This window comes from Staurois parvus, unplaced genomic scaffold (genome assembly GCF_062004578.1).
Source record: "Staurois parvus isolate SC_StPar_1 unplaced genomic scaffold, SC_StPar_1.0 ptg000371l, whole genome shotgun sequence".
Lineage (NCBI taxonomy): Eukaryota > Metazoa > Chordata > Amphibia > Anura > Ranidae > Staurois > Staurois parvus.
In genome coordinates, this window is record NW_028318167.1 from 515,210 (window position 1) to 539,571 (window position 24,362).

Sequence of the window (24,362 nt, forward strand, 5' to 3'; positions counted from 1 at the left end):
TAGCCCCTGCGTGGGCATACGTTTTGCTTTACTGGAATTAGAGTGTTGTCTACTCTATTTTGCCTTTTTTATCAGTGCAATTGATAGCCCCTGCGTGGGCGTGTTTTGTTGCCTCTGTTTTATACTGTTTAAAATTAATAAAAACCATTGAAATATAAAAGTATATTTTGATTCCATATACAAAATTATATTGTACCATAATTTTTATAAATTCTTGTTTTTTCATTCTTAATGCCACTTATTTATATAATATATGCTATATATGTTCCATAGTTGGGAAACTTCGATAGCTTGGCATCAAAGACCATACATAGCAGAGGTACTATTGTATGACTTGCTGTCTATCTTGAAAGTGTGCTGGGGGCCCCTTTGTACTGTTTTATTTATATAAAAGACATAAAGTATGGTCACACAAGTGATTGCAGAGCTCATAATTTCTGATAGAGCGAGACACGCACTGATAAAAAGTACAGTGAATTTAAAGTGCTAATGTGATATCACCAACAAGTAGATTCTGGCTTATATACTGTAGTTATGTGTACAATTTAGCATTGGGGGGAAAAATGAACAGATTTCATCTACAAAGAATAATAAATTGCAATAATGCAGTATTCTGGTACCGGCTCTCTGATGTACAGATGTTAAAGAAAAAGAAGCCAATGGCAAATACTTTATAAACGTTTATTATCACCCAGGAACAATATCTGTTCTGAAACATTGAATCTGGATCATATTAAAAAGCCTTATTGTCTAAGCAAATGCATCCAATAGATAGCAGAGAGAGTAGGAATACAAGAATATGGTAATGGAAACAGACAGATATAGGCCACCCATTCTACCTTTTTAGTGGTTGACATAAAAGAATTGTCAGCAGTGCAGAACCTTAAAATCACAGTATGACCAAAACAACATTCTCAGAGAGTGACAAAAAAGAGAAAATGGAAGAAGACCCCATGACTCAAATACACCTAATGGAAACCAACATTGACTAAAACACCTTGCTCAAAGTTTATGATATTTTGCTAATAAAACTGAATAGTTTATGTAATGGAGAATATTTAAATAAAATCCGACTTATAAATCAGATAAACTGTACATAGTCGGTCAGTTGGCTACTTGGAAACTGGACCATTCACAAAATGCAAATAATGACATCATTGTATGCATCCATAATGCTATTGTGACCTCCAAGCAGATATAAAATATACACAAAATGCAGCTCTGCAATAATTCAATACAAGCCATGTAAGTACCTGAATTTGACTTCATATCATCTTACAATCTGTACAGAAGAGCTCAGACAGGAATGGAAAAGCAGAACAAGAATCCAATCAGGTGTGCAGCAGTGTAAGGAGAAAGCTATTTCGAGGAGGGACCAGAGTGACACAGAAATAAGCTCATCAGTGAAATGCTTTCATTGTCCGGTCGCAAGTTGGGGTTGGGGAGAGGACCTGTTAGTGAAATTGTAACAGGGCTTTTCTTCCCTGCTACACATGACTGTGCTGTGGGCAAGAGCTGTGTTATTCTCTGAACTGGATAGGCATAAGTATAAATCTTTTGGCAGGGAAAACAGCTTTGTTTGTATGTACTGTATTTCATCTGTGTATTTAACTGTTTGCATGGAGTTTAGCTTTAAATTAAAAAAATGATCTGTAACTTGAATTATTTACCCAACTGCCTGATAAAGAATTGGTGTTGCCCCTCTTAGCAGGCTAATGCATTTTGCTTTACTGAACGTAATGCCTTGTAATATTAAAGCCAGTCAATGCCTCATGCTCCCATTTCTGTTGGACATAAAGGCTTCACTGCTTGGATGTGAAGCATAAAGTGCGGTTGATCCTTTTATCTTAGCACTTGGAATAAAAAAAACATTGAGTTTATGATGTATTAAAGCAGAAGTAAACTCCCTCCCTTCCAGTGCTAGCATCTTTGCTGGTATTTTTCCGGCTTGGGATCTTCAGCAATTGGGCAGGTAGGTTAGTGTCATGTTTACCCCTTTACCCCTAATGTGGGTGGTCAGGCACTATAGCCGGCTTCTGTGTTCTTCAACTATAGCAGTCCCCTTTCCCATAAAACAAGCAGGCCTACCAGTACTCGGTTGCCCTCAGAATGTATACACAATGCTTGGCTACCACACCAGGGCAAGCAGGAACTGAACACAGCAAACAGGTAGTGGTGGCTGGCAGACAGGAAGAGTGGTTCAATTACAGTCTAGGTACAAGGCAGACAAGGTTCAGAATAGTCAGGGTCAAATCCATAGTCAAAAGGCAGGCAGAGTTCAAAGAGTAATTGACATACGATCCAAGGTCATCAAAAAAGGGAATCCAACTAGCAGGCAGGGCAAACAGGGAGCTTGCAGCACATGTTCCAAATGAAATATCACAAGCATGAGACTGCAGGCTTGGCAGATTTACATCATGTTTGGTCTCCACCCAGAGTCTTGTTACATTAATCACCTTGCAGGTGGACAGACAGGGAGAATGTTTCACAACCAAACCAGGATGCTGGAATGAGAACAGCAGCTGTGATGAAGCAGGAGCACTACACGCTCCTGACAGTAAGTTTGTGTTATTGCAGAAGAGACAAAACATGCCTCTTCCACAATAAAGGGCCTGTCTGATGACAAGTTTTACATATTTTGATTTATTTTTTCATTAAATAACAGACCAAACATTTGCAGCTTTCCTCTAACATAACTGAGCAATCTTATGGCTGCACGGTTTAATGTCTATACTGCTGCACATTTCTAATTATGCAGGATCTGTTTAAAAAAAAGGTAATTTTAGCCTTTTTCGCTGCAAGCTCCATCAAAGCCAATCTCAAGTGAAGTGGACAAGTGCACAGCACACTATGTTCTGTGTATATATGGCTCATTTTTTACAGTGGCAGTCAATTATTTCCAAACATGTGCCTGCGCTTATCATTCAAAAGGTAAGTGCTATCCAGTGGAATGAGAAAAATGTAATAACTTGTATGAACACAGTATATAGTTCACACATAAAGTAGGCAGATCAAATATTTAACATGAGATCATTTAGTAAATACTAAGCCATAGGGATGCTGCATTAGGTATGAGAAAGTAATAATGTAAATAATAGTACTTTGAGAAAGATTTTTTTTGTGTTATTTGCTATAATAGGTGCACTTAAAAATGCCTACAAAACTATAGATATAAACATAAAACCCAACCTTCTATAACATATCACTTCCCCATCAAACCTATCCACTGTCTTGATTTACAATTTAGATCTCCTGGGTAAGCAGGCCTTTTTATCATGCCTTTTTTAGTCTGCTAACACTACTGAGAGTTAGCCTCTGCCCTACTGAGATATTTTGTCAGTACACTTATGTTTTACTATGTCCTGCTGAGCACTCCTGAGTGAACTTCACATAATGTGACACTATGTGCATTACCCCTACTACACAAGTGTTCATAACATCTCACTAAGTTCTATTTCCCACTGTGTATGTGTTTGATATGCTCTCCTTTGTTACTGACTCCACTATTTGTTTCTGCTGACTGTACTATATATGTACAACAATCTGCTTGATATATTGGTGCATGCCAAATTAAAACGGCCTTTGTTTTCCTTTGTTATTCAGATTCTAACTTGCAGAAAATATGTCATGTAAAATGTGCTATAACTATAATAGTAAGGTAATAAAAGTAGGCATGTAATGGTACATATGAAATAATGGATCTTTCCTTTGTATAGAGACAACATAATTAAAGAAAATAGCAGTCAGTGCAGACACAATGCAGACACAGTGTTTGCATCCATGGGATGACTCCCCGCTCGGTGCCAACGGGGCAGTGATTTATCTTTTACAGTCATAGTAATAGCTGGTGGCTTGTGCTGTTGACATTCCATTGTTGTGAATGATAAGTGCCACCATTCACAAAAACACAAACTACTAGCTATTACTATGACTGTAAAAGGTCAATGACCACTCTGTCGGCACTGGGTGGGAAGTCAGCCCATGGATACACCTATAGAATAAAACATGCATCCTACCTGCCTGTTATCCAAGCAACATTCAACAAAGTCAGAGCAAACCCAGCTCTGTGCCTATGTATACAGAGTCCAGCCTCATCCATTATCATCACCCCCTTTCCTCTGTGTGCTGGTGAGTAACTGCCCCCTCTCCTGTGTGCCTGGCTGTTATTGCCCCATCTCCTCTGTGCTTTTCACTCAGTCCTAATTATGTATTCTCCTCCTTGCTAGCAGTGAGGTTGGAGAAGAGGTGGGGCAAGGGGGGCAGGCTGTCAATTACACTAACTTAGCAATGTCAGCATGGATCTAAATGGAACAAACAGATCCAGGCATTATGTCTCCTTGAGGAATTCGTAAGGATTTAAAATTTGCAGAGATACTGTACTTCTTATTTTAGCCTATCAAGTCTAAAAGGAGACCTAGATTATCCACTTGCCAACCATGTACGTCATTTTGCCTGCATGTACATGTACGTAATTTTGCCTGCTAAGGTTCACCCCCTCCCCGCACAACTGCTGTGGATTGCGGATCCCAGTACTTGGGGCCTGGCAATCAAGTGGTCACATGATCACAGTGTCAATAAAGCTGTTATGAATGAATTCATTACAGCTATGTTTCCTATGCTGTGATTGGTCCACAGTTATCACATGATACCTGGCCCAATCACATCACCCTGTACCATGTTATTAGCTGTAGCCAATCTCAGATCTGTAGGGATCACAACTGTCATGAATGAGTTTTCAATTACGTTGAAAACTTTGCTGTTACAATGTTCTTCATTGTAACAGCAAAGTATTTAAAAAAAATCCCTGATCACCCCCACCCCCTGAGTAGTACAGTGTTACTATGGTGAAAGTATGTAAAAAAAACAGTATTATTTAAAAAAATAAAATGAAAAAAGTTTAAAAAATATAAATGTTTTTTAACATACTGTCACCAGTCCGTGTCCCTGATCACCGCCACCTCATTTGATGACACTGTACTGCACTGGGGACAATTTGTTAAATTGTTTTATTCAATTTCCTCATTTTCAAAACAATATTGTGACAAAAAAATTACAACTTCAAAAAACTCACCATGCCTCTTACTAAATACCTCAGACTGTCTACTTTCCAAAAAGGGGTCATCTGGTGGGAATTTGTGCTGTCCTGACAATTTAGGGCCTCAAGAAATGAGACAGGCTGTCAGTACATCAGAATTGATCAACTTTCAGATAAATTTCCCATAGTTTGTAGACGCTATAACGTTCACAAAAACCAATTACTATACACCTATTGAGATTTTTTTTTTTACCAACGATTTGTATCAGAATACATTATGGCCTAAATTTATGACAAATTTGGATTTTATTGGATATGTTTTATGACAGAAAATAGAAAGTAAAATTTTTTTTCAAAATGTTTGGTATTGTCTTTTTGTTTATATTGCAAATAAATAAAAAAAACCCAGTGGTAATCAAATACCACCAAAAGAAAACTCTATTTGTGTGAAAATAAATTGTAACATTTTATTTTGCATACAGTATTGCGTGACTGCGCAATTGCCATTTAAAGTAGTGCAGTGCTGAATAGCAAAAAAATGCACTGGTCATGAAGGGAGTAAAACCTTCTGGAGCTCAAGTGGTTATACTTTATAATTGCATTACTTTATATTTATCTGCACTGAAATTCACTGAACAGTCAGTCTAGGTCTGCTTGTATGTTGGACATCTTGCAAGGACTATATCTAACTAAATAGCTGTGCGTCATTTGCAAACACAGAAACCATACTCTGAATCCAGTATTACTTATAAACAAATTTAAAAATAATACACAACTTACAACCTAAGACCTTTCAGAGTTTTAATCAGTGATGACATATTTCTACATTCAGAATCATTTGTTTATATTGCAAATAAATAAAAAAAACCCAGTGGTAATCAAATACCACCAAAAGAAAACTCTATTTGTGTGAAAATAAATTGTAACATTTTATTTTGCATACAGTATTGCGTGACTGCGCAATTGCCATTTAAAGTAGTGCAGTGCTGAATAGCAAAAAAATGCACTGGTCATGAAGGGAGTAAAACCTTCTGGAGCTCAAGTGGTTATACTTTATAATTGCATTACTTTATATTTATCTGCACTGAAATTCACTGAACAGTCAGTCTAGGTCTGCTTGTATGTTGGACATCTTGCAAGGACTATATCTAACTAAATAGCTGTGCGTCATTTGCAAACACAGAAACCATACTCTGAATCCAGTATTACTTATAAACAAATTTAAAAATAATACACAACTTACAACCTAAGACCTTTCAGAGTTTTAATCAGTGATGACATATTTCTACATTCAGAATCAGTTTTCATTCCATTTACAAATCAAGTGTTGTAAACCAACAGGCTTAATTTACACATATACCATCCTCCATATTGATATAAGTTATGCATAACACACCAGAGTTATACAAATATTCATGAACATATTTCTTAACGAAAGAAGGTCAGAATAAATTAGATTTTTTCATCATGATCAAAAAAATAAAAAGACATAAAATCAAAATCATATTTTTTAATGGAAATTAAAACATAAAGCTATGCGCCACAAAAAGGAGAATAATTACTTTCGCTCCATCCTAAAAATATAATTATTTTTACATTGAAAGCAAAAATTTCAGCTAACTGTAAATTGGAATGCTTTACAGCTGCCATCTGTGACAGCTCAAAGCTGTTGGGTTCTGGTGATTTCTATTTAGATTTGTTTTGGAATGTTGACAAAATGGCTGCCAAATTCAATATACCATAATGGTTTAAATGACTGATTGTTTATAAGAAAAAACTTAATGGAAAATGCCTTCATTGGGTCTTCTTCCAGTGGACAAATTAATTTTGTACTTCAAATGTAAAATGTTATGGATAAAATACTTCACACTGAAACAACTGCTGTTTGGAGAATGAAGCTACATTGATAGAGTTTCATTACAAATCACCTGGTTGGTATAGGAAACATATCATGGATTGTTATCTTACCAATATGCTAGTGAAAGTACCTATTTATTATTATTATTATACAGTATTTATAAAGCGCCAACAGTTCGCTCAGTGCTGTATAATACAATGGGAGACAATACATGAGACAGTACAATAACAATACAATGCGATACACGAGGGGTTCGAGGGTCCTGCACCTTGGAGCTTACAATCTAGGAGGTTATTGAAATATAACTTAACATCACTGCTAAAATATTAGGGTTTTAAACCAATTTAGTGAATGTGGGATTATTTCATATTCTCACCTTTAAAATATTCTCTTATCGAGTCAAAGGTGGGAAATGAAGTTTATTAGACTGTCCCTCTTTAGAATTGGAACATTTAGGACTATTTGCATTGAAGAAACGCCACATATCTAGCTCCTTTGTTATGTCACAAATATGTTTTCCTAAGCCACTTATCCAAGTTATTTTGTACTGCGAAATTGAAGACATAAAGATAACAGTTTTTAAATGGTATAATATTTTAAGACAGATTCACAATTTTGCTTTTCTAAGCCACTAGAAGAAAGTTTGGACGGGTGGGGTGAGCACACATTAGGTTCAGTTCATAAAGCACATAAAGATGAATATTTTTTATGATTGTAATTTTCAACTCTCATTGGACTCATCTGAAAATAAATTACTTTTTCGAAAAAAAAAAAAATGCTAGCTTTGTGAATTGAGCCTGTTGACTGCTCTTGACATGATCACTGTTATGAATTGGGAAGGCAAGAGTAAAGGGGGCTATGTCTACCAATGACATATCGTTAGGAAAAAAGCAGTGATAAGATAGAAAGATCCCACATGGCTACCAGCTATTTCCCCTAAAAAATATTCAGCTGGGGATGTTTGTGGGAGCATGACTGAATCCATAAGCATGCTTGGAACAGGATTGTTCCCAAAAAGTTGGGAGCATGAAATTGTCCAAACAATCTTGGTATGCTGACGCCTTAAGAGTTCCCTTCACTGGAACTAAGGGGCCAAGCCCAACCCATGAAAAACAACCCCACAGCATAATCCCCCTCCACCAAACTTTACACTTGGCAGAATGCAGTCAGGCAAGTACCGTTCTCCCGGCAACCGCAAAACCCAGACACATCAATCGGATTGCCAGATAGAGAAGAATAATTTGTCACTTCAGAGAACATGCCTCCACTGCTCTAGAGTCCAGAGGCGCCATGCTTTACACCGCTGCATCCGACACTTTGCATTGCACTTGATCATGTAAAGCTTGGATACAGCTGCTCGGCCATGGAAACCCATTCTCTGCAGCTCTCTAAGCATTGTTGTTGTGCTAATCTGAAGGCCACATGAAGTTTGCAAGTCTTTAGCTATTAACTCTGCAGGCAGTTGACGACTTTCTCAATCAAAATTAAAGGCTACGTTCACCTTTAAAAAAAATAATAAATGCACATATTTTTGCATGTGAAAATCAGATCATGGGTGTATTGTCAGGCTCCGGCACACATTTCTACAGCTGTCTGCTCATACCTCTGTACAGGCTTTCTGTCTGAAAGCTGTAAAACGTTTCAATGAACTATGGGAGCGCTCACTGGTGCCCTTGCAGTTCATTGAGAACTACAAGCCATCTGCTGCAGAGGCAGATGGGACTTCTAATTCATTCATTCAAAGATTCCCGTGAATGAATGATGTGGCTGTGTGGGCAGAGCCCAGCACAGCTGCACTGTTTTTAAATTGTGACAGTGGGTGCGGGGAGAGGATCTCCCTCCTGCTATCATGGGGATTGGGGGGGTCAGCAGGTACTGTATAGTAACATGCTACCTGTTACACCCTAAATACACAAACATGTTACTAAGTCCTAATGCACACTGGACGTTTTTACAGCTGAAGCTGTTTTTGCCATTTGACATTTTTTCTACAGCCAGTAAACTCCCCAGCATGTTATCCTATGTGTCCATGCACACATAGACTAATTAGCATTTTTTGCCTGGAAAAACCCCCCAGGACTAGTGGATTTCTAGAGGAGTTTTTTAGCTGTAAAAACGCTCTAACGTTGAAAAATGCAGCAAAACCTGGTAAAACACAGCAAACCGGCATTTTTGGACCAAAAAATCCGCTAAAAACCACAAACGCTGCAAAACGCCACTAAATGCTAATGCAAAAACGCTAAAAAAAGCTGAAAAACTCATGTTTTTTATGTGACTTTACACAGCTAACATTACCAGCATTATCAAAATGCCCCGTGTGCATGGAGGCTAAAGGTGAACTTAGCCTTTTAGTATTTTTAATCCTAATGCTGCTAGCAATTGTAAATAGATAGGACGTTATTATATTTACTTGTTAAGGACTTTTGTTTACATTTCTTCAGCTGCTTCCTGGTTTCTGGCCTAGGTCAAAATGATGTCATACATCCTAGGAGTCTTCATGGGCATTTTTTCATATGGAGGAGGGGAGGAGAGGCTCTCTCTGGTAAGCACACCCTTGTGCATGCAGATGGATTCCAGTGAGTAAATGCTATGAGAATCATCTGCCTTTACTCGAGATGGCCATGACCAGACGGATGGATGGGTGAGTTTGCTTTGAAGATCAAAAATGAATTAAATAGCATTTTCAGTTTGTAGTGCTCAGATGCAGTTAAGTTTTGCTTTAAGTTACAAACTCAGTTAAGTTACAAAAAAAAATGATACATTTATAAACATAATATAAAGATCATAATAACATGTCCAAATTCAGTCAGTCTGGTTGTAATTTTTCATAGCATAACTGTTGTAGTCGATGTCCTCTAAGAACACAAATTTTCAGTAGCCAAGATAAAAAAAAAAGAACTTGCTGGATATTAGTTGCCACCAGAATTTACAACAATGTAATTCTCAGGTGGGGTTTATAAATTCTTGACAGACACTTCAATTGTGACAGAGGTGCTGCTCTAGTGTCTGTTTAATCTCACTGCAACATTATTAGTGACAGGAAAACTCAAGTAATAACTATAGTGACAGTCTCTAACTGTGTTGCATGACATTCTTTAATATCAATTAGCTGGGAAAGTTCAACTACTCAGAGGATAAGGTCTGACAGGAGGAATCCAGTCATTCACAGCCTCCACAGTCCACACTATGGGGGTCTTCCAAGCCCCAGCACACACAATATTGCCCAGATCTTCTTACTAACGTGAAAGTAAAGTCTACTTTTTAACTTGTATCTACAGGTAAGCCTATAATAGGGCTTACCAGAAGGAGAAGTGATTATCTCTTAAACGTGAACCTTGTAGCTGATATCCACATGGGATGCAGCTGGCAACGTCCACGCTGCATGCGTTCTGAAGGGAAAGCATACCTGTGTTACACCTTCAGAGCTCTGTTCTGTGGCTGGGGCTCCTGCATGCATGCGCAGGAGTGATGGCCATTCTTACAGCTGGAGCCAGCGAACCTGAAAGGAAGACTGGGTGAATATGGAAGCATCAGGGAGCTGTGACAGCCCTGCACTGGAGGGCCCCGTGTGCAGGTAAGTCTGTCATAATGTGCTAGTATGCACTGCATACTAATACATTATGACTTGGACCTGTAGGAGGCCTTATTTTTTGTTACTTTTGTGGTGGTTTACTACTGCTTTAACCTCTTCACGCCGACCTAACACAAATGTGCGGCCTCCCGTCGTCTGGGCCTAGACACCGAGCGGCCGCACATTTGTGGTTTATTAAAAAAAAACATGTGCTGAGAGCACGTGCACGGTACTCACGGTACTCATGCTGCATGTATAGAGAGCCTGTAATGTATTGAAGTCTCCATAGAAAGTAGTGTGTCTTCCTTGCCATGGACTCTGGCAAAGCGGAATCCTGACTTTTGGAATCCAAATATCCACCTGGGAGGAGGAAGACCTTTTTCTGCATCCTTAAAGGAGGGACCTACCTATTGTGACCAGACCAGCTTTGTTCCTTCTGAATTGAGGATCCATGGGCTTTTGATATATACTGCTTATATATTTTTTATTTCTGGTGAGTGCGTATTTCTGCTACTTCCTCACGGATCACCAACATTGAGTTTCCACTTGTCACCTGACATGTTTCTATGAACTGGACTTGCAGTGGACTAATTTCGGATTTATTATTAATACCTACAGCGCTGCACTGTTTTTTATGCTAATATATTAATTATTAATAAATCCAATATTGTGTTTTCCTCTAGAAGCCTTCTAAAATGTGTTCTTGCTTGACTTAAAAAAAACCAAAAACTTTCTTTTAAATTCCCTTATACCTTTCCCACTTTAGAAAGCATTCATTTATTTTCGGTGATACTACCTTTTTAGGATCACTTATAATACTTAACACATAATATTAAGTATAATTTTTTCTTTAATTTGCTATTCTTGCCCAAACAATAATGTCATTTATTACAATCAAAAACAAGCCTGTGGTATCATTTTGTTATTCTTACTGTTAGTTTAAAATCTTGTAAACAAAATGTGCCCATTTGCATCATCAATAACTGTCAAGTTTTATGTTGTTTATGAATCTGCTTCTTGTCTACAGAATCTCTTTACTCTGGGGCATATAGACAGAGCAACCTGTTGCCTTCTCCATACAGAAGAATCACATTACAACTCAGAGTGGGATTTGTTATACAATTACATTCTTTTGTAGCTCAAATCTGCCATATGGATCTGACAGATAAAAACATTGCTTGTATAATGTTACTGTTGTGTTTATACAGCTAGGACTTTGGTAATTAATTTTTGTTCCTATGTAAGCACTCATGTCTCTACATGTTTTATATACCATCTCAAATGAATTCGGTTTTTCTTTTTTACATTTGTAAAGCCTTGTGTGTTTTAATATTTATACATTTCATCCCTTTTTGGCTTTTACATACAGTGTCCATATACAGGGATAACCTGAGAGTACAAATATAACCACATAGTAACTTTTTTTTTTTTACATTTCCTAGCACAGGTAACCTTAAATGCATTCCAGATAATTTTAGTGGGCAAAAGCCATTTTAGTTTAAAACCATAATTATATGTATTTTAAAACACTCAATAATTGTAATAGTAATAATAAAAATGAATGGAAACGTGTACAAAGTTAAAAGAGAAGCACAGAAAAGTGACAGCAGAAAAAGACTGAGTGGTGCATCAAGTTTTTTTTGTGTGCATTTTTTTTTTTTGTTTTTTAGTTAACTTTTTTGTCTGAGTATAGATCTATGCTTGCCCCATGCAAGAGGCATACACCTAAAGCAGGACTCCAGGAAAACATTTTCATTAAAATCTGTTGTGTTAAAAAGTTACCTCATAAAGTGTATGATAAAATACAAGATGTTCTGTGAATACACAGGGGGGGAGGGGGCTGGATAAACAACACTGTGGCCACAGTCACAATGGGCCAAAAGTATAGTAAGAGCTATACTATCTGGCCTAAATGAAAGTGCAAATATTAGAAAAAGACAGTGCTCTTTAAATTGGTTCAGACCACATGAGAGTTAACTAGTTTTTACACAGCAGATTTTAATTTTAAAAGTTTCACTGGAGTTCTGCTTTAAAGATCCAGGCAAAGAGTTGTATATACAGATGAAAAGCATATGTAGGAGCTGTTTTACTTGACAAAGAATTGTATTTCTGTCCATCCAGCACTGAGACTTAATCTGGCCACAGAAGATTCAAATCTCTCCCTGAGCAAGATTCGAACCATGCATGGGCAGGCTGAATTTACCCAAGTTGATTGATATTATAGCCTATAACTATTAGAGCACAATGGCTCTGGGATTTCTCCATCAACACTGACTGTGTTGGTGGGGGAATTGCATAATTTTCTTTCCTGCAACCCGTGGTGGCAGGAAATATAATCGCTCTGTCTATGGCTGGCTTTACACAGCTATACCCCACAGCTCAGTCTTTTCTAGCAGGACAGGAGACCTGATCTTTGTCTGCTGCAATTTCACTTTCACTTACAGGTCTCCTGCCCACCCCTCAAAATGACTTGTTAGTGAAAGGGGAAGCAGTAATTCTTTTATCTGCTCTCTCCACCTATAAGCATGTTTTTTGCAATGCAGAACGCCTGATTGGCTCATTGTGCTGTTCCCCCCACTCTGAGCATTGCTGTACAGCAGCCTGCAATAAACTGATACCATGTTAAGTTCAAGTATCTGCACTGCTTGCATTACAAAATACCTTTGATGATGTATTAATGATAACTGCATTTGTTTTTGCCTTTTATATTTAACTGGACTTCAGCTTTTAAAAATATTCAGACATTAGTTAAGATTGCAACAACCAAATAATCTGTTTGACCTACTGTGCAGTCCTACCCAGGTAGCCTTACCCTTCTGCAAATCTGTTGATAATGTGTCCAGTGGTCTGCTAAAGGGAAGGAAGGTGGTAATAAGCTATAACAAATTGAACCAGAAACAACCTCTCCTGCGCTCTGAGACCCAGATAAGGGGTGGATGGATGGAACCAGAACTTGAAAAATTCGACCACCAATGCATATAAGGTTGTGCAGCTCCAAACAAGGCTGGGAAGCCTGACCAGTACTGCAAAGCTAAACAAAACAGAAAGAGCACCAACCTTGCGCATTACCTCAGTAAACCAAAATTTACCTCAGTAAACCAGAATGATACTCACAAACAGCAAAGTAAATCAAGCATGTAAGTCCTCAAAGGAACTTGAGAATTATGAAGCCTGTGCTTCAGAGCTCTGATGAAGAAGGTACGTCCTTTGAAACGCGCCAGATGTACTCTGAGTGTCTACCCCTATGATGGGACTCGTGCAGGCTTCATAATTCTCAAGTTCCTTTGAGGACTTACATGCTTGATTTACTTTGCTGTTTGTGAGTATCATTCTGTATTCAATAAAATTTTGGTTTACTAAGGTAATGCGCAAGGTTGGTGCGCTTTCTGTTTTGTTTCGCTTTGCGGTAATAAGCTATAAGCCAGAAAACTCCTACCTAGTTATAATAGCATCCCACCCATCATCTCCCACCCAATGAGTACTGCCCCAAGTCTGACAAATCAACACTGGCAATGCTCGCTAAGACCAGAGAGTCAAACTGTTACAATGCGCCCAAAAACATTTGGACATTTATCTTAAAAATAAAATAATATGACTTCCTAATGAAATGCTGTTGGTCATGATAGCAAATAGGGTTAAACCAACTGCAGTGCTGCACCACATTTCCACACTTAAGACATTACAGAATACGATTTAAATGCTCTGAATGTCAAAACATAAATTGCTTTCTGTTTCCTTTGGGCTCTTCAAAACATTTTTCTAGATAGATCGAGTGCAGATATATTTGCCTCCCCTTTGGCATCCATGGGCATTAAACGTATTCACAGGCTTTACAGTAATTAACAGCCCTTCACTGGAAAACTGCCAACAAGTCCAACACCCTTCCTTTGAACACTAACAAAGTGCATAAGTAATTTATGTTGGATTAAATATCCCTTACAGGGACCCTTAAGTAACCCAATCATTTTAAACAAGCACCACATGTATGATCTTGCCAAATGAAAATGTCAAATAGTGATACAACCTACTAATAGCACAATGCCCCTTCTTCAGTGTTTTGTGACATTAAATATTATTAAACATGGCATATAAAATAGTTCTGAGATTGTGGCATATTGGAGAAAAAATATTATGTATTTCCAATGAATTCACTTTTTTTCAATGATGGTAATATTCAAACAATTTTAACTAGGCTTTCACCGTTTAATTGCATGCTGTGCCTTATATTTGTGATTTTCTTTTATTTACTTGCATTATATTACACACTGGGGGAGATTTTACCAGAACCGATGCAAACAGAATCTGGTGCACCTGTGCATAGTAACCAATCAGCTTCTAAGTTTTATTCTCAAAGCTTAATGGAACAAGCTCCCCCATTATGTCTATATGTATGAAATTAAGTCATATTGCAAACATCAATCTGTGATTTCAATGTGTTTATGTTAGGCAGTGCAACCATCCACCCTCCTGAGTAGTCATGTCAAAAAATTAATCACAGGATAAAGAATCTAAAGACGGTGGGGTTGATTAGCTAAAGGCAAATAAACTGTGCACGTTGCAAGTGTGGTTGTACTCATTTTCCCAGAGCTGGTAAAACTCCTGATTCCATGATCACACACCTGATTGGGTATTCTTTACAAAGTGAAGCTTAACCACATTCACTAAGCTCTGGGTAAAATGAGTGCAATTGCACTTGCAAAGTGCACAGTATATTTGCCTTTAGTTAATCTACCTCTTAAAGTAGAACTATAGACAAAACTTTTTTTTTCATGTTGATTAGAGTAAAAGAGGGTTATAACTCCCTGTCAGTTTATTTTTTTGCTATCTGTGTCCCATTGGGGAGTTTTACCTTCACTTCCTGTCCCATAGCAAAAACAGGAAGTGAGAGGAGATCCCTGCAAATTAAGGGAATTCCTTAGGTTAGGGACTCCCAGATCACTGGAACTAGTGCCCCCATTGGAAAATTTCCCCTCTATTAGTTTTCTGGGGACAACCCAAAATTTGGGGTTTTCTTTTACTTTCACTTTCAATGATAATGCTAAACAGGACATATAGAGAGGGTAAATCTCCCTAACCGGGGTACAGACTGCAATAAAAACTAAACAATATTGTAATCCCTCTCCAAGCTATCCAAAAGTAAAAAAAAAGGTTTTCTTTAGTTATACTTACATGTATTTGACTAAAAGTCTATATTGACAGAGCTCTATCCATACACATACATTGAGAGATGAAGAACAGTAAAGCACAGTCACTGGGTTGTGTTACAAGCATAGCATGCATGTTATTGCTACAGCCATGTATTGTACATATACTGTTTAACCCAAACATAAAACACAACCCCTGGAATTCATAAAGACTGCCGCAGACAGATTTCGCGAAAAGGTCTCTCATGTGTTGTAAAAGTAATGCAGCATGCTCCAAATTCATGTACCTGTCTAGAATCTGTACCTCAATTTGGCTCATGCTGCGCCACTTTTAGAATGCAGTAGAGACACTTTTGTAAAATCTGTCTGAGCCAGTTTTTCTCTCTGTATGCCAAAAGCGAGTTGATCTTCATTAGCTCCACTTATACATTTGACGTATTAGATCCAACACAATGTAAAAGTGTCACATTCAATACGACACAATGTAAAAGTGGCACCTTTAAGAACTACATGAATCTGATGTACAAGTCGCTGTCAAAGCCAAAAGTTTCGGAAATGTTTAAAGTGTTACTAAACCAAAGAGCCTGCATTCACTCTATCTGGTCGCCCACAGTACACAGAACATGGAAATGCAATTATTTTAGTAAATATAAACTGCTAATAACCTTTTCTCATCAGCGGTTAGAGCAGTCTTGTGACTTCTATCAGTTCAGAAGAGCAATGGTTAAAGCTTGTAGGAGGAGTTTTCTTTCTGCTCTAGGAGGATGCTGAACCCCTGACCCTCTGACTGGACAGTGCTGATTGGCCCTGTGCTGATCACATGCACTCTCCCAAGAAAAAAAAAAACCTCTCTAGCAATACACACTAAACTGAGCATGTGCAGAGTGTCTCCATGTGATATGTCTTATCAGGAGAGTGGGCACTGGAAGAAGGGGAGGATCAGAAAAAGTCAGGATCAAAACAGCATTTTTACACAATGCAGAGGATTAACCCCTTAGATACTACAGTGAGTATATCAATCATGCTTTACTGCAGATGCATACTGATTTTACTGCTATGGGTTTAGTGTCACTTTAATGAATTTAACACAATACAATAACGAGAGAGATTAATGTCAGAAAAGTGGTGCAGCAGATTTATGGAATTCGCCCAAGGTATTTAAAATGTTAAATGTTTTTAAGATCTTCTATGCTAAGTTGTTTATATTAGGATACCTACCTTTAATGCGTCATGCACACTTGCGTTTTTTATAAGCTCAAAAGAGCTAGAAAAAAATGCTAGATGAAAAACGCTGATAATAATTTGTGCCGGCTTGCAGTAGCATTTTTTTTTAGCATTTAGGAGTGTTAGCATTTTATTAGCATTTTTACAGTACATGAAGAAAAGGAAATGCTCAAAAAAAGCTGTTAGGAGCATATCAGTAGTATTTAGAAGCATTTAGCAGCGTTCAGCGTTTTTTTTCTGTGGGAAAATGCTCCCAAAAACTCTACATAAACATTTTTTTTTTCTGTTTATCAATGCTGAAGCTTGAAAAATGCTTCTAGCATAACATAGTGTGCATGGACACATAGGATAACACTATTAGCTTCTAGGAGCAGAAGAAAATGCTAATAATAGCTTAAAAAAATGCTAGTGTGCATGTAGCCAAAAAAATAAGAAAAACTACCTGTAAAAACTTATGAGAAAAAAAGTAAAAAACAGACAGGTGTCCTTTGTACTCATTTTCCCCCACTAGCAGGATTAACATTTTTTTCTAATGCTACAATTTTGTGTTTGTACCTTTGTTTGTTGTAAAAAGAAAACAATAACGGCTTAAAGGCTACAAGGGCCTAAGTGGAATGTAGCCAAGAGCAAAAGAAAAGAATGGTACACGAAGCCATTGTACTCTCTCCTTCAGCACTGTGCCAACTCATCTTCCAGCCCATTATATGAAATTTAATTTAACCTGCTATGCAATTAATTCAGATGTTCAGCCTATTTTTCTCATGGCAGAATCACTCACACAATGCCTTATTTAAATATTAATCAGTCCTCTTTCAATTAGGACTAATTTGCTTCACAGGGTTTCTCTCATCTTCTGATTGCAGGAAAATGGAGGTAACTTGCAACGTTTGAGTATAATTAACATGGTATTTTTATAATACTGATACATCAAATAGGACCTTAATGAACCCCGCTGATTCCATTTAGTAAAGCATGCCTCAAAGTTATAATCAGGAGAAAAGCCACTGCCATCTGTTTAAAATACTAAAGAGCAGGATTTAAGCAGAATTGTTTCTCATAACTGCCTACTGCATAGGTCTAAAAAGTCACTCCTAATACTGACTAATTGCTGTTAAATTGAAATGTATTTTTTGTGTATGTAAACAGCCATATTATTGTATTTGCATTGCCTTCTTATTCGGCTTTTCTGCAGATATGTAAAATGATCAACTCATTTAACTATATTTTTTTCCAATGCAAACAAGGAAATTTGATCCTCCGTGTACCCAGCCAGGTTTTTAATACATCTGCCATGTGGATAACCTCTTTTTAATGTTTGCAGAACATGTAGAATTAAATCGCAATAAAACCAGATAACATGCGAGTACATCGGCATATGCTGTCCGTTTGTTAGTCACTGTATGCAAAAGGTAAACAACTTAACATTTACACATGGATAATTGTTCACAAAATGTTCCATCTGTTCTGGAGAAGGTTAAAGTTCATTTCTGTGTTTTGTGCCGGTGTAGCTAGGGAGTAAAGCTGCTTGTTCATGTGGCTAAAAGTGGCCAATCAGACTTTAAAGTGGAATTTCAGTTCTTTTTTTATCTTTAGCCCCCTCTCCTGTGCTTAAAGATTTTTTTTTTAATCTACCCTCCCATGCTCTAGCACTGCCCCCAACTTCCTCCTGGATCCAATACCTGCAATCCTTTTTGGCCAAAGGACAGCCATTTCATTCTGCCAATTTCCTGTGAGCCCCGTCTGTCAATCACACATTCCCTAGGGGGTAACATCATCATGTACACTAGGTTTACAGTGCTCTAGAACTAGTGAGCTCTAATTCGTTTAGCAAGAATGCTTGAAATGGAACCCCCCCCCCCCACTTCCGCCAATGTCAAAGGAAGATGAGGATGCTGCCATGATGTTACAAGACTGGCTAGAAGACTGCAGGGAAAGGTATGTATACTTCTTAAAATAGAAAAAATACCAAGGGGGCAGGGTTTGATGTTGAGTTATGCTTTCAGACAATATTCATGTATCTCATATTTTTCTGTTCTTTATATTTTTTACTTCAGTAGCTCAGAGTACAGGACAGGCAGATAGACTGGGATAGAGAGTTCCAAAGTAAGGAAAAGGCTCTCTAGAAGTCCTGGAAGCAAACATACCAGGAGGTGTTGAGCGGGGCTAGAGAACAGGAGGTCATGGGAGGGGCATAGTGAATGACTTGTTTGATATTTTTAGATGAGATTGGTGATGAAACTTGGGACAGAGTTGTGGATGGCTTTGTAGATTATTAGTATTTTGAATTTTGTATGCTGGGCCAGCAGAAGCCAGTGGAGGGAATAGCAGAGAAGAGTGGCAACCACTGAATGGTTCATAAGATGAAAAGGTGTGGCTGTAGCATTTCATGATAGAACCCACCTGCTGGTTGTACCACCAATCTCTGCAGTAGTGAGGAGAAACCATTGGCTGAAGATCCTGCAGAGTCAAGCAATTTTAGGAGTGTCAATCTGCTGGGCCATACATCACCACAGGACACAAAAGTGATATAGGGGTCAGTGTACTGAACTACAGTGCACAGCATGCGACCAGGAGAGTGAAACCCCCAGAAGTGTTGAATTCTGGGGGATATTCAGCCAGCAGTTAATCTTCTCTACTGCAGAGAAGGGTAGCGTGGACAGTGGGAGAGGTGAGTATTCAATGTTTTGTTTGCAGAGAACCCTTTTATCATATAGATTTATTTTAATCACAGAGCTGTTTAAAGTGTAAACATTATCATGGACGATAGATAAAATGTAAGAAAGTGTTCAAAATTTGCGAACTATTTAGGAAAATCATTCTTTGCAGACTACTGTTTTCAAGATATGTTATCAGTATGGACACTTGGGCAATTACAATCTAAAAGATGCTACTATCCACAGTGTAAAAGATTAACCCTCATACACACAGGCTGAATATCGACCCGCATCTGCTGGTTCAACAGAAACCAGCCACCATTCGGCCCGTGTGTACACCAGCCTGTCAGAAGAAACTGGCCGAACGGCTGGCTTCTGTTGAATGGGCATGCTGGAAAACCAGCATCTTATCAGTGTTGGAAGCCAATGGCTGTGAGCACTGACCAATGTGTTCTGGTGGGAGGGCAGTCCCCCTCTCAGAATACAATAGTTCAGCGGAAGATCACTGTACTAACATTGCATAGTTAGTACAGAGAGCTCCTCCTGAGCCCTTCAGTTTTTTCGTTCAGCCCGCTGTGTTGAACAAAAAAATAACTGATAATGTATACTAACCATTGGAAAGAACAGGCAGTCACAAAAAACAACTGCAAGAAGTATTCCTGTTTGTTAACATTCAAACAGCTAAAGATTATTAGTTCAATAATTTAGTCAAATGTTTTTAAAAATCATATGCAGCCAGTCTAAATGTGAGATACTTCTGCAGAATACCAGTTGCAGTTTAAAAAAAGAAATAGCACTCAGAGCACTTAGACCCATATATAAGCAGTCAGCCTTCCCTTCACCTATACAGTAATTGATGATAACTTAAGGAAGATGTTCAAATACCCTTTCCCACTGCTTTTCCACTCAACAACACATAAAACAGCAGCTTGTTCTGGCATACCAACATTTTTGCACATTACAGGGGAATCACCCATGCACTCCCTGCTGATCGGTTGTTGCAAAGAGTGGAAAAGTACTTTTTCATGTCAAAGAAGATATTAGGAATGACAGGAAGGTCTGCCAACATCACAACAGATGAAAACAGACTATGCGCATTGAGGACTGGTCTGCTTTGAACTCTCCTGGACAGATCATTTTGCTCATTCATAGTTGCCGTCTTGACTGTCTACAGTCATCCATAGATATCAACAGATAACAATGAAATATTCACACAGGTACATCTTTTCATGTCTACAATTACCCTGTAGTGACCGGCAGAGTTTAGACATTCCTGCTGGGCAAAATGGATGCTTCAAAGACCCATACAGAGATAACAAAGCAAGTTAAGAAATGAGCACACACTACAAAGTTGATAACGTTACCACCCTCCATCACAAGATCAAATTTCTCAGAAAGTTGACAAAAGGTGGAGTTACACAGTAAGTGGTAGGGTCAGGTATTCTTATAGCTACATGTAGTTTATTTTTATTGAGTTACTGGGTTATATATAGCTATATCAACACCGATGCACTTCATTGATTCCAGAAATAAAATTTTGTAAGTTTTTTACAGATATATTCAAAATTTGCATTACAAGTATTAGACATTATTACCTGTTTGTTATAGATTTTTAATCATAGTGAGCTTTGATATTTTTTGATATTCGAGTTTACAAGGCTACATCTTTAGTTCTTTTATATAGGTAATGGACCTCCTAGCTGTCTTCTCATACCTTTACTGCACAGTTTAGATTAGCCTTTAAAATCCATTGCTTCATCTAATGTTCCCTCCACTATCTGTGCCTCTTCCATCTGCTGTACCCATTTCCTTTATCTTCCATGCCAGATGTTTTACCCGGCTCATCTCACTGTTTTATTAAACAAACAGCTGCACAGTCAAATATATAATTTACCTTAACAGACATGATGCTGTTTTATTCTTTAAAGCTGATCTCCAGGTTTCATTTAACTTTACATAGTTCATTTTGACCTAGCTGGTCCAAAGTAACTATTTATGTCACTAACAATTCCAGTGGCTGTGTGCACTGTGTAAACTGTATGTAGCCTCGAGTTCATACAGTATAGAATGCTGTGCTCCAACAGCAGGATGAGATCTTCCAGTCCTGCTCCTGGAACAAAATTAAGTCAGCCTGAGCATTGCTCAGTCATTCACAGGAAGCTTTATATTCTATGAATGAAAAGCTTCCTCTGATTGGATGAGGCAGAGATTCAGGCTGATGACATCACAGACTCCATTTCAGCCAATGAGAGAAAACTTTGTATTCATTCATAGAATATACTGTAAAACGTCTTCTGAATAGCTGAGCAGTGCTCAGCCGAACTCGATTTTGTTCCAGGAGCAAGATGGAAACTTCTAATCCCAGTGCCGAAACACAGCACTGTATACTGTATGTAGCTACAGCTACATACAGTTTATGCAGTGCACACAGACACTAAAACTGCTAGCAAAGTAAATAGTTAATTTATTTTCAAATAGTTTTTATTGAAAGATTTTTTAACAAACACAATAAAGTATGTTGAAAAGGGTTCACAGTAGGCTTTCGCATTAGGTGTACATAACATAAGTCCCCACCAATTGGCTGGGGGTGTTATAGACGTAAGTCGCTATTACCTGAGAGGTATACTCGGTTTTATGTGAACCGTATTTGGGTAGACATAAGTTACATAGTGAATAAGGGACAGGGGGGGGGGGGAGAAGGGGAAGGCACCAGTCAAGTGCTGAGGTCTTTGTGCAATATGACTATATATTCATCATTTTATGGAGCAATTGGGGTTTTGTAACCATCGAGACGACTGGGTTTTGAATCTATGATAAGAGGAGTTATGAAAGGCTGTTCTCTTTTCCATCTCACATTGGAAGTGAAGATCACATATAAGATTTGAGAAAGGGGGAGTTTTGGTGGACTTCCACAGTATAGTAATGTTGATTTTAGCAGCTGCTAATGTGTGAATTATGATGGTGCACGATTCTGTAGGGAGTTTGTCAATTCCTATGTGTAGGAGTGCGAGGGCAGGGTTTGGCAACACTGGGAGTCCAGTGACTGATGTGATCAGTTGGAAAACTTTGTTCTGGTATGATTTGAGGGATTTACATGTCCAGAGTATGTGAAGAGTTGTTTCTATTTCTCCGCATTGTCTCCAGCATGTGGGTGAGTGTTGAGAGTAATATAGGGAGTCAAGTACCACTGGTGTAGAATTTTCATGTATGTTTCCCAGTGGGAGCTACACTTTGAGGCTTTGTAAGTGATGGTAAAGGTTCTTTCCCAAGTGTGCAGTCGTATAGGTTGAAGGAGGATTTTCTCCCAGTTGGTTAGGGAGCTAGTTTGTAGGGTAAACCGTGCTTTAGTTATAAGTGTGTAAAATGTCGAGATTCCTTTCCTTGGGTATTATGTTTATGAAATAATTGATGTGCAATAGTAGGAATTGTCATCTCATGTGGAATGTCTATTTTTTGTAGGGAGAGACTTATTTGCATGTAGGTGAAGGTTTCACTGTCAGGTAGGTTGTATTTCTCCTGGAGAGTTGAGAAGGAGTCTAATTTGTGTTTTGTATATATGTCTTGAATATGAGATATGTTTCAATTTTTCCATTGTATTAGATTTAGAGAGGGGGTGATGAAGTGTAAAGTGGAAAATGGGGTAGGATTTAATGTAGGTTCTATGCCTGTCTGGTTGGAGGTTAAAAAATCGTACCAGGTGTGGTAAATAGTTAATTTAGACCATCTTGGTTCAAACAAACTATTTAAAGTTAAAATAAATATGGAGATCAGATTTAAAGCGGAACTACACTGTATCTTAGCACCACAAACCAAACCTATTTAATTTACTTTTAATATTCAAAGCAAACTCGCCCATCCATCTATGTCTCTATGCTTTATTTTGCTGAGAAATCACTTTGAAAAACACTCCCTAGCATTTCTCGCTGTGGCCATCTTGCGTAAGGGCAGATGAGTCATGTAGCATTTACTTCCTCGAATTCATCTGCCCTTAGCTCATGCATGCAGGTAGGAGGGTGTGCTGAGCTTAGAAAACCCCGCCCTCCCTTCTGAAGACTCCTGAGATATATAACATAATTTGCCTATGCATAGAAACTAGTAAGCAACTAAAGAAATATTCAAAAAAAGTTTAAAACAAGTAAACATGATATACTTTCCCATCTATTTACTAATGCTAGCAACATAAGGATTGAAAATAGTCAGAGAGTGAAGTTCCACTTTTAAGTTATGCATAGTACAAATCTGAGAGAAGAATACAGCAAGCTTAAGCAGAAGCTCAAAAACTCAGTTCTGTACTAAATGTTTGCACTTCATTCTATATATACTACATATATATATATATATATATATATATATATATATATATATATATATATATATATATATATATATATATATATATATATATATATATATATATATATATATATAGGCAGCACAGTGGCTAAATGGTTAGCACTTCTGCCTGGCAGTACTAGGGTCGTTAGTTCGAATCCCAGCCACGGCACCTCCTGTCTGGAGCTTGCATGTTCTTCCTGTGCCTGCGTAGGTTTCCTCCGGGTACTCTGGTTTCCTCCCACACTCCAAAGACATGCTGGAAGGTTAATTGGATCCTTGTATATGAATGTGAGTTAGGGACCTTAGATTGTACGCCCCTTGAGGGTTAGGGACTGATGTGAATGTACAATATATATGTAAAGTGCTGCGTAAATTGACGGCGCTTTATAACTACCTGTAATAAAGAAATAAATTATATATATATATATACACACACACCATATTTCCAAAAGTATTGGGACACCTCTCCAAATCATTGGATTCAAGTGTTCCAATCACCTCCATGGCCAGAAGCAGACTGCTTCTACAAACATTTGTGAAA

At 38.0% G+C, this 24,362-nt stretch overlaps 1 protein-coding gene across 2 annotated transcripts in view; it reads right to left on the reverse strand.

The window, feature by feature from the left end:
• Positions 1-24,362, reverse strand: part of TOX (thymocyte selection associated high mobility group box) — a 294,268-nt gene that overhangs the window by 196,866 nt on the left and 73,040 nt on the right. The gene's annotated exons all lie outside the window — the stretch shown is intronic.